This window comes from Pristiophorus japonicus, chromosome 18, assembly GCF_044704955.1.
Source record: "Pristiophorus japonicus isolate sPriJap1 chromosome 18, sPriJap1.hap1, whole genome shotgun sequence".
Classification (NCBI taxonomy): domain Eukaryota; kingdom Metazoa; phylum Chordata; class Chondrichthyes; family Pristiophoridae; genus Pristiophorus; species Pristiophorus japonicus.
In genome coordinates, this window is record NC_091994.1 from 18,672,960 (window position 1) to 18,682,844 (window position 9,885).

Here is a 9,885-nt window from a genome sequence, read left to right on the forward strand (position 1 = left end):
AGATTCAAATATTCAGTTAACTTTCTGGTGGTAGACTGGCAGTCTCTAGGTCAGAAATAGGTCAATTGTAGCCTGGATTGCATCAAATATTTAAACAGCTAGGGTGTGAAATTTATTATTAACATACAGGAGGCGTGAAACATAGCACCAGGTGCAGAAGTCCCGCCCCACTTGATAAATTCAGGTTACCGCCCCTAAAAGGAAGTGGTACCTTTCAGGGCCAGTAACGGGGTGGATGCCTCAGCAGTGATACGCACTGGGCCGCACAGCGCCTCCGCTTCTGAGGGGCTCCCCCCTCAATTAACGGGAAGGGCCCACCCTGCCGACTCTGCAGAAGGAAAAGGCACGTACCTGGACCACCATGGAGTGGGGGTGCCATGCAATCAAGCAGGGTGCCGGGCTGAGTGATAGTAGCTGCGATCCAGCAAAGAAACTGCACGAGGAGAAGTAACGGAAAGTTATGGGGTTTTTTCTGCACTCGGCCACCTCGCCCCAGTAGCGGCCGTCCACTCGCTCCACGCCTCCTGCAGCTGCCGCCGTTTTCGCCCGGCACTGCTTCAGGGGGCGAAAGCCAATTTCGGGGACGGGGCACTAACGGGGCGATGCGCACGGCGATGACGTCATGATCCCCGGGCGCGGGTAATCGGGGCACAATGCTGTAGCACCGCCGCTAAACTCCCGCTAAATGTGGCGGATGTCGTTGCTGGCGTCGCACCTGGGTGTTAACGGGAGGCGAATTTCTAGCCTCCAATGTCTTGCTTCAGATTAGAGTTACAGTATAAAGACACAGAGCTAAATCAGAGCGAGATTCAGGCAAAAATAAAACGCCACAGGAATACTTGCTTTTACAGATCGGATGACTCTGTGTCTTGGCATTTCTGTCTAAAAACTGAGTGCACCACCCTTTGCAGTGAATTGCTGCACAGTTAGCTCAACCTTCCGAGGCGAGAAGGGCTGTAATTTTCATAATAAGGCCACCTCTGCACAATTTTTAACAGTGTTATTCGGATTACCGCTCTTGAATGATTCAGACCCAAGAGTTATTTTGAAAATTGCTATGGATTGTATGTTGGGTCTCTTAAAATTGTCTCCGGGGAATCTGTACTGAAAAAGCATCTAGCTCCCTTTTAAAGCAAGTTTCACAAGTCTAATTCAGTATAAATTATCACCTCAAGTTATTCACACCTACGTCAGTTGTGTATAGCACACCATGATTTCTCATGCACAGGACAAATAAATACTTTAAAGTATTTTAAATTCAAAATGTAATAATAACACCACAGGGTACGCACATGCATATGATTCATCATTCAAGTGCACTGATATCTTTCCTGTTTGATTATAAATAAGCACTTTATACAAAAGACCAGCAGAGAACACTTACTTCCTCTCTTCCAACCACACACTATTTGTTGCTAACCTTGGGAGGCTCTATATTTTCTCTCTATACATAGCAACTGACAATGATGAACCCGATCTCTAGGTGTGGTGACCGTCATCAAGAGCTCTCTGTACCAAAGAAGCTTGTTGACGCATAAGGAAATGAGCTACCATGCCCTAATCCGCATATGCTTAAACAAACAAGGTAACCACTCAGTAGGTTTCCACGCGGTTCTGCGCTACTAAATCACTGCATTCTATATTTATCTTTCGGGCCCTATTTTCCTGTGTGTAAAATTTAAGCAAGAAGCACATGTGAGTAAATGGTCGATCAACAGGGGTTGAAATGTCAGTCTGGCTCAGTTGGCAGCACTCTCACCCCCTGAGTTAGAAAAACTGTGCGATCAAGTCCCACCCACTACACACTTGAACATGTCACTTTTTTTTTGGTGGAACAAAGTACTTCATTATTTAGGAAAAAATATACAGTATCGTTCCTGTAACATAATTAAATGAGAAATAAAAGGAAGGTCAAATTCAGTAAACTGTACCGTACAATCGTTAAGTGGTCAACATATATTTTCTCTAAACTCAGAGATCACATTTATGGTGATCAGTAAAAAAAAAAGTGCAATGTTTTAAGTACAAATTCAAAGACTGTGTGGATGTTTTACAAAATCAGTTCATAGTCATTACAAGACATCCTGAAGACATCATATGGCCGGTACTTCACTGCAGTACAGAGCAAATGCTGCCTTGTCAAAGGTGCCATCTTTCTGATGGGACGTTAAACTGCAACGCCGCCTGTTTGCTCAGGTGGGCATGCAAGAGTCTGTGCTGTCACTTGAGGAGAAGCATAGAGTTCTTCTCCAAACACCACTTAAAAAGCAGATTTTAGAGTCAATTTACAAAAAATGGATTCTCAGCATTTGAGTGTCGCCGGCAAGACTGGCATTTATTCCCCAGCACTCAAACAGGACAGCTTATTAATACTTTGCTCTTCTGCAAACAAAACTAAACAAGCTTCAGCTCAGAAGTGCCTCAAGACAAGCAAGCTTCTGGGAATATTTTTTTAAAGTTCGTTCCTGGGATGTGGGTGTCGCTGACAAGGCCAGCATTTATTGCCCATCCCTGATTGCCCTTGAGAAGGTGGTGGTGAGCCTCCTTCTTGAACCGCTACAGTCCCCTTAGTGAAGGTACTCCCACAGTGCTATTAGGGAGGGAGTTCCAGGATTTTGACCCAGCGACAATGAAAGAACGGCGATATACTTCCAAGTCAGGATGGTGCGTAACTTGAGGGGAACTTGCAGGTGATAGTGTTCTTAGGGGCCTGCTGCCCTTGTCCTTCTAGGTGGTAGAGGTCGCAGGTTTGGGAGGTGCTGCTGAAGAAACCTTGGTGAGTTGCTGCAGTAATCTTGTAGATGGTACACACTGCAGCCACGGTGCGCTGGTGGTGGAGGGAGTAAATGTTGAAGGTGGTGGATGGGGTGCCAATCAAGTCGGCTGCTTTGTCCTGGATGGTGTCGTGCTTCTTGACTGTTAGTTCAGCTGCACTCATTCAGACAAGTGGAGAGTATTCCATTACACTCCTGACTTGTACCTTGTCGATGGTGGAAAGGCTTTGAGGAGTCAGGAGGTGAGACACTCACCACAGAATACCCAGCTTCTGACCTGCTCTTGTAGCCACATTACTTATGTGACTGGTACAGTTAAGTTTCTGATCAATGGTGACCCCCAGGATGTTGATGTTGGGGGATTCAGCGATGGTAATGGCATTGATTGTCAAGGGGCGATGGTTGTTGGAGATACTCTCACTTGTTGGAGATAGTCGTTGCCTGGCACTGGTGTGGTGTGAATGTTTCCTGCCACTTATCAGCCCAACCCTGAATGTTGTCCAGGTCTTGCTGCAAGCGGGCATGGACTGCTTCATTATCTGAGGAGTTGCGAATGGCACTGAACACTGTGCAATCATCAGCAAACATCCCCACTTCTGACCTTACGATGGAGGGAAGGTCATTGATGAAGTAGCTGAAGATGGTTGGACCGAGGACACTACCCTGAGCGGAAATATATCGCTGTTCCTTCATTATCGCTGGGTCAAAATCCTGGGACGTCCTACCAAACAGTACTGTGGGAGTACCTTCACCACATGGACTGCTGCGGTTCAAAAAGATGGCTCACCACCACCTTCTCAAGTGCAATCAGGAATGGGCATTAAATGCTGACCGCCCATATCCAATTATTATTCGTAAATGAATAAATAAAAAATATTTCAAAAAAATTCTAAGTATAACCCTTGTTTCCAGTATAGCTGTATTTACAGTCCCAATTAGTCACAGGCTGCATCATGTGCTTTTAATAGTCAACTCAGGCTCTGATTTTGATTTGTAACATCTATTTGGTTTGACTGTACATGTGTCACTTTAGTTATGTCAGAAAAATGACCTTTTCAAGGAAAAAAAAATCATGTGTGGTTCTGAGTTAGTTTCCATGAACCCACCCTCGCGCCCCCCCCCCCAATTTTCCTCTCCACCTTACATTCTCTCTCCTGTATGAAGTAAATCACATTCAAAATGTGTTATTTTAATACAGACTACAAAGAGGACACTGTTCCCCACAATTGAATTGAAATATATTTTTAGATCTGTAATGTGATCATTATATCCCCCTTAAAAAAATATTATGTCTAGTTTGATTGTGGTTGCCACTTCAGTGCTCGATGAGCCTTTTAAATTCATTGTCATACCAATTAAGGGACCTGTTGCGCAGTGGCTGGTTGGTCAGGTGGGTGGGGTGGGGTGGAGTTGGGGGGGGGGGGGGGAAGTGGGGTCACGATCTGCCTAAGTTGCACCAGGCCAGTGTGTGACGGGCCTGATGTTCTTTTCTTCCCCTTTGTTTTCATATGTGTGTAAAAAGTGATTCATTGTGTGAAGCGCTCGGAGACATTTCAAAGATGCTGTTGAAATGCAGCCAATTTTTTTCCTTTGGTTTAGTTGCCTGTATTTGGAATTTATACTGCCTGGTATACCTGATGAACCTTTATAAAACACTGGTTCGGTCTCAACGGGAGCATTGTGTCCAATTCTGGGCACCGCACTTTAGAAAGAATGCAAAGGCCTTGGAGAAGATGCAGAAAAGATTTACAAGAATGATTCCAGCGATGAGGGACTTCAGTTACATGGATAGACTGGAGAACCTTGGGTTGTTCCCTCCCTATCTCTGTAATCTCCTCCAGCCCCACAATGCCCCCTTCTCCCCTCCCACCCGAGATGTCTGCGCTCCTCTAATTCTGTCCTCCTGAGCATCCCTGATTATAATCATTCAAACATTGGTGGCTGTGCCTTCTGTTGCCTAGGCCCCAAGCTCTGGAATTCCCTGCTTAAACCTCTCCGCCTCTCTAGCTTTCCTTCATCCTTCAAGACACTCCTTAAAACCTACCTCTTTGACCAAGCTTTTGGTCACCTGCCCTAATTTCTACTTATGCAGCTCGGTGTCAACTTTTTATCTCATGATACTCCTGTCAAGCACCTTGGAATGTTTCTCCACATTAAAGGCGCTATATAAATAGCATTTGTTGTTGTTGTTGTTGTTAGAGCAGAGAAGGTTGAGAGGTGATTTGTTCGAGGTGCTCAAAATTATGAGGGGCTAGACAGAGTAGATAGAGAAAAACTGTTCCCGTTGATGGAAGGGTCAAGAACCAGAGGATACAGGTTTAAGGTGATTGACAAAAGAACCAAAGGTGACATGACCAAAAACTTTCTTTACTCAACGAGTGGTTAGGATCTGGAATGCACTGCCTGAGAGGGTGGAGGAGGCAGACTCAATCGTGGCTTTCAAAAGGGAATTGGATAAGTGCCTGAAGGAAAAAAAAATGCAGGGCTACGGGGAAATGGTGGGGAAGTGGGATTAGCTGAAGTGCTCTTGCAGAGAGCCAGCACGGGCTCGACGGACCGAATAGAAACATAGAAACATAGAAAATAGGTGCAGGAGCAGGCCATTCAGCCCTTCAAGCCTGCACCACCATTCAACATGATCATGGCTGATCATGCAACTTCAGTACCCCATTCCTGCTTTCTCTCCATACCCCTTGATCCCTTTAGCCGTAAGGGCCACATTTAACTCCCTTTTGAATATATCTAACGAACTGGCCTCAACAACTTTCTGTGGTAGAGAATTCCACAGGTTCACAATTCTCTGGGTGAAGAAGTTTCTCCTCATCTTGGCCCAAAATGGCTTACCCCTTATCCTTAGCCTGTGACCCCTGGTTCTGGACTCCTTCTGTGCTATAACCTTTCTATGATTCTATGTTAGATGGTGGCAACAGTGGCCAAACATGTACACTGAGAGAGAGAATTCTGTGGGGAATCCATCTAGGGATAAAGCCATGCAACCTCTTGTGGTCTAGAAAAATTAGCAGAAGCCTGAGAACCTGCCTCTCCTCTCAACTGAGGGATATCGCATTTGAGGTGGTGGATGGGGGGAACTGTAAAGCATTTGAAACTTTGAGAATAAAAAATAGAAATACATTGCATTTATGTAGTGCCTTTCATGACCTTGGGATGTCGCAAAGCGCTTTACATTCAATTAAGTCATTTGAAGTGTAATCCCTGTTCTAGTGTAAGAGACACGACAGCCAATTTTGCACACAGCAAACTAACACAAACAGCAAGGAGATAAGGGCCAGATTAGTGAAGTTGCTTGAGGGATAAATATTGTCCAGAACACCAGTGATACCTCTACCCTCCGCGCCCCCTCCCCCCCCCCACCTCACACCGGTCCTCTTCGAATAATGGTGTGGATCTTTTTCATCCACCTGAGAGAGCAGACGGGACCACCATTTAATGTCTCATCTGAATGACAACACCTCTTAGAGAGTAGAATTATGGCAGTTGTGGCATTATATAGCAATTTAGATATGAATAAAATGCATATTTGCGCTAGGGAGAAGGACAACACAAAGGTGCTGTAATAGCATCAGTTTACCAGCACTAATGACACTCAGATTCTGTTTGGAAATTGCAGCCTGGATCTGAATTTTTTTTCAGTTTATTGACAATAAATTATCATTGAATTTATAGTTGCTTCATTCACAGAATGCCATGCACTGTGTGAATTGTGATTAGTCATACCAATGTCAGAGGGTAGCATTGTACAGCAACACAGCTCTTTAAACCATTGAAGGATTTTATTTTCTATCCTACTATAAGTGGTGTATAAATCCCATCCCTGTTTTGGATTAATTTTTTTCCATGTCAATCCACTTGCCTGGATGAGTGCAGCTCCAACAAGACTCAAGAAGCTCGACATCATCCAGGACAAAGCAGCCCACTTGATTGGCACCCCATCCACCACCATCAACCTTCACTCCCTCCATCACTGGCGCACCGTGGCTGTAGTGTGTACCATCTACAAGATGCTCTGCAGCAACTTGCCATGGCTTCTTCGGCAGCACCTCCCAAACCCGTGACCTCTACCACCTTGAAGGGAAAGGGCAGCAGGCGCATGGGAACACTATCACCTCCAAGTCACACACCATCCTGACTCGAAAATATATTGCCGTTTCTTTATAGTCGCTGGGTCAAAATCTTGGAACTCCCTCCCTTACAGCACTGTGGGAGTACCTTCACCACGTGGACTTCAGTGGTTCAAGAAGACGGCTCACCACCACCTTCTCCAGGGCAATTAGGGATGGGTAGTAAATGCCAGCCTTGTCAGCGATGCCCACACCCCAGGAATTAATTTTTTTAAGTGTCAGTTTGGTTCAGTGGTAGCATTCTCAATCCCTCAGTCGGGTTTAAGTCCCGCTCCAAGACCTGAGCATATAATATCAGCTGACACTAAGTGCAACACACAGGCTCCATTGTTGGAAGGGCTGTCTGTCAGATGAGACCTTAAACTGAGGCGCCATTTGCCTGTTCAGACAGACGTAAAAGATTCCACGACACTATTTGAAAAAGAACATAGAGTTGCCCTGGTTAGCATTTCTCCCTTAACCAACACCACCAAGACAAATGAATAGATAATTTGTTGCATTTGCTGTTTATTGCTCCATAGGCCTACAAAACAACAGCAAATATATTTCAAGGATAGCTCGTTAGTTGTGAAGTGCTTTGGGATGTCCTAAGGATGTTCTCTCCAGCTTTCCTTCCAATTTCCCTTCCTGTCCTGAATGCGCCTCATCTCTTACTGGTGTTTTTGATCACAATCCATGTGTCAGAAAGTATGTGTAGACATTGTTAATGCAGGATGCAGCTCAGCTGTGATGCTCCATCACAGTCGAATAACCAGGGGACATTTACATATTCGGCTCAGAAATGATGAATGGCCTTGTGGGTGAGGTAGTGGTGAGGTGCGGGCATCAGTAGTTGTGTACCTTTGCATCTGTCAGGAAATGAGGGGAGAAACTGGGTAAAAAGACCAGAAAAGGAGGCATTTCTCCATTGCTCCAGAAGAGTGAACATTCTACCTTTATATTTATCCCTACAATAACATTAATATGAAGACGTCAATGCACTGTGCGATGCTGATGCAGCAGCCAATACAAGGGAAATATAAGTAGTTCAACTTTGTTCAGTAAGTTGGCACATGTCTTAACATAAACCTTTGACTTCTATACCAGATTTTCCAGTAGCTGTCAGTCTGCTGTAATAAAGGGTGTGGGGCAAGATGCTGAGACAGCAGAAAAAGTATCAATCATGTGTTGTAACAGCATACGTCCTTGCACAGTCTTCGGAACCCCTGTTGGTGTCTCTATATGCCTGCATTTAATCTGCTGGCAGCCTAAAAATAACACAGCCATACTTACACTGAGTTTGAGCTTCTATAACTGACCTTCTGGGGTGATCGGAGAGCGACAGAAGGATATCCCATGTAACTGAATCAGTTACTTGTCGGAATTCTTCAGCTGTGTGGTGGTTTGGCCATGGCCTGTTAAGGGTAGATTACTTCATCTTCTTGCACTCCAAATAATCTAAAACATCTGGAATCCACATGCACTGGTTTCAGGGTAACCAAGATAGATATCAAAACTAAAATGAACTCTCCTGATGGCTCAGTCGAGCGAATGTTGAGCGAGGGCAGAAGCGGACTTGCTTGTAATGGTCATGGGGTGGAATGGTCAGTTAGTACTCACTCTCACGGCTCAAGCATGAATACTAGCCATTTGCTCCTCGGGTCACCTGCTTGCCTGTACCATCATAGGCAGTCCCTCGAAATCGAGGAAGACTTGCTTCCACTCCCAAAGTGAGTTCTTTGATAGCTGAATAGTCCAATACGAGAGCCACAGACCCTGTTACAGTTGGGACAGACATTCGTCAAGGGAAGGGGTGGGTGGGGCTGATTTGCCGTGCACTCCTTCTGCTGCCTGCACTTGACCTCTTCACGCTCTTTGCATTGAGACTCAAAGAGCTCAATGCCCTCCCGGATGCACTTTCTCCACCTCGGGTGGTCTTCGGCCAGGGTCTCCCAGGTGTCAGTGCTGATGTCGCACTTTACCAGGGAGGCTTTCGGGGTGTCCTTGTAATGTTTCTGTAAAGTCTTTACTCTACAGTATGAAACCACACAAGGCACATTCTGGGGACAAGGTCACTCTCTGACCTTAACTCTTTATTCACAGGACTCCAAAGACAATGACGCTGCGTGGAACCTCCCTTTTTACACCTGTGTGATCAGGTAAGGAGTGTCTCCCACAAGTTCACCCCTTGTGGTCAAGGTGTGCATCTAGGTTGAGAGTATACAGTAATACAGTGGTGTTACATTGTGGTTACATACATGACATCACCTCCCCCCCCGCCCCCCCCAAAGTCTTATTGGGATCATAGGTTTAGTCTTTCAGGTGGTCTATGGTCCCTCGTGGAGCGCCGCAGTTGGGGCTCTGGTTGTTGGACACTGACGTGAGTGTCTGTCACCTGTGGTGATTCCGGCCTGTTCGGGCTGACCACAGGGACTGTGCATTCTTCTGATTGCTCTTCTTGCTCGTTCACTGGCGGTGTTGTGAGCACCATCTCATGGTCTTCTTCAGGTTCCTCCGTGTCGATGCTGAACCTTTTCTTTACTCGGTCCAGATGCTTACAGCATATCTGACCATTGTTGAGTTTTACCACGATGACCCTATTCCCCTCTTTGTCAATTACAGTGCCCTCAAGCCATTTGGGCCCCATAGCGTGATTGAGAACAAATACAGGATCATTTATTCCTATACATCTCCCCCTCGAATTACGGTCATGGTACTCATTTTGTGACTTGCGCTTGCCCTCAACTATGTCGGTCAGGACTGGGTGAATGAGGGACAATCGAGTTTTGAGTGTCCATTTCATTAGTAGCTCTGCGGCCGGGACCCCCGTGAGTGAGTGCGGTCGGGATCTTTGGCCAGCAGGAGACGCGATAGGTGGCATTGTAGGGAGGGTCCTTGAATCCTGAGCATACCTTGCTTAATGATTTGGACCGTACGTTCTGCCTGGCCATTTGAGGCCAGCTTGAATGGCGCAGTCCTGACGTGGTTGATGC